Raw genomic sequence first — 2538 nt, 5'->3', positions numbered from 1 at the left:
ATTAATCAATTACGTACCAACCACCAGAAAATACAAAACAAAAATTGATCACCTCAGAAACATGGAAGAGGGTCCTATATTGATTAATGTGATTATACCCTTCCAAGACAACGTACTAAAGACTTCAGATCGATGGTAGAGTAAGTCTTCGGTGATGTGAAGTGAAACCAACCATGTTCGAAGAATCAAATTAATAAGTCATTTTGTTTTTTTCTCCAAGAATCAAAGTCATTCGGTGTGGACCATTTTCACAACTCTTCAAAATCTGTATATTAATTACGTACAAGGTTATGTTCTCTTCAGTTTTTCTTTGTACATTAATTTCTTAAGTTTCAACAAAATCATTTGGTTATATATTAATATACAACTAGTATATGTTTTAAAGATTTTAAGCAGTAAATCATCTTGTTGTGATACGTTGACAAAGTCAAGAAGTTATCGTGGTGTATGTCTGTATTCTGACGAGTTATACGGAAATATTTTGTTTTGAGGCACAAATGACTTGATTAGCTCATAAATTAATCAATATATTATGGGGGGAAGTATATATATGATTTAGGGGATAACATCTTTTTTTATTGGTAGACAATGTCTCTCAAACCAAATCTTGTACTTCTTTTCTTGTGGAAAGTTTTTTAGCATATTAGATGAGATCCACAGAAACAAATATCTACAAATCATAAAAAGCTATATACTTTAATTATGCTAAATGCTAAATAGTAAAATCCACGGCTACACAAAAACTAAAGAAGTTAGAAACTCCGGAGTTTTGGGGAAAACAAAATTCGTGACTTTTTTGTGATCTTCCGGTTTGGACAAGATAGTTATTTATCTTATTTTAATTATACTTGATATGTTTTTCGTGATTTAGTTTCAAAGTGTTTGTAGCAAAACTATATTCATGCCATATCAAAGGTAGCAAGCAACTAACCAAACATTTTGGCTTTGGTTTATTAAGACTGCGAGTATGCTATAATTACTATGACTATCGCAATATCTTTTCTAAAAAGTAAATATATTTTGATGCGTACACCCAAAGGTAAACAATTTAGATAGAATTATTTAAAATAATACGTAAGACATGTTAAAAGTCGGAAAATGAGAAAACTATGGAAAGGAAACAGGGAAGATAGAGTCATAATATCGACATAATCAGACGTTTGAGTCGGTTGACTTCACATGTGCTTAAGCAAAAAGAGACTAGTCAACTTGTGTTAGACATAGTTCCGTACCTTTTATGTCGACATTCTCACGACATAATCTTAAGGAGAAAAGAGTTTAAAAGCTCTTTCTTTCAATGTTTATAAGATATAATTGTATTTTCATTATTTCACGAGAAAAACAGGTTCATAGTTACACGTAGCATGTATGGACTGAACGTAAGCTTTCATACTTTTAAAAATCTAATCCCTAAAGATTCGTTTTCTCTTTTATTTCCCCTCCTTAAAGTAGCTCTCAACTATTTGTAGTTTTTGTACAATGGCTGCGAAAATTAAAACAATATGTTCGATGACCGTATACACCTTTTCATTATTACCAATAAAAACACTATTTGTTGTTTTAGAATCTTATATATATATATATATAATTATTACACATATCACATGGGCCATTTGGATTCATGACTCAATGATTGCGGATCGATTATTGATTGTAATTGATAAATTATTTGTGTATGAATGGAGTTAAGCAAAAAAAAAATAATCATACTTAGCAAAAAAAAATCTGAAACTTCTATTAAGGTACTTTAATTCAATTTTATTAAATCGTGTTATTATTAATTTTAAATTGTTCATGAAATAGATGATTACATCTTCATTCATTTTTATTAAAATTTAATTGACAAATAAATATGTACCTGATTTTTTTCTATTTTTTTGTCTTTTCTTCTTAAATTATGGAGTTAATCTTGTTTTGAGTTCCCACAGAACCAAAAAGCAATAAATAAGTAAAGCAAACACACACAAATATTGATATATAAGTCTTCGATTAGAATATCACCTGTTAAAGATATATATAGACGACACACACACTTTGAGATGTAAACGACGATCACTCCAATCTCCCACCCGTATTTTGTCCTTTCTTCTTCCAATTTTCTCGTCAGCGTCGTCATCATCATCATCATCAAGAGATTTAGTACTCAACACCTTTGTAAACCCTAATCTGTAAGATGAGAATCACACGTAACGTCAAGGTCTTACTCTTCTTCCTCTTCATCTCCCTCTTCCTCATCGCCGTATCCGCTGGCGAGTCAAAATGCGAGTGTTCACACGAAGACGAGGAAGAAAACAAAGCCGGAGCTAACAAATACAAGATCGCCGCCATACCTTCCGTTCTCGTCGCCGGAGTTATCGGCGTTCTGTTCCCGTTGCTCGGAAGATTCTTCCCGTCTCTGAGACCGGAGACGACTTTCTCCTTCGTGACGAAAGCCTTCGCCGCCGGCGTAATCCTCGCGACGGGGTTTATGCATGTGTTGCCGGAAGGTTACGAGAAGCTGACGTCACCGTGTCTGAAAGGAGAAGCTTGGGAGTTTCC

This window comes from Camelina sativa, chromosome 17, assembly GCF_000633955.1.
Source record: "Camelina sativa cultivar DH55 chromosome 17, Cs, whole genome shotgun sequence".
NCBI lineage: Eukaryota > Viridiplantae > Streptophyta > Magnoliopsida > Brassicales > Brassicaceae > Camelina > Camelina sativa.
The sequence above is the reverse complement of the archived record's forward strand: the minus strand, read 5'-3'. Positions refer to the sequence as shown.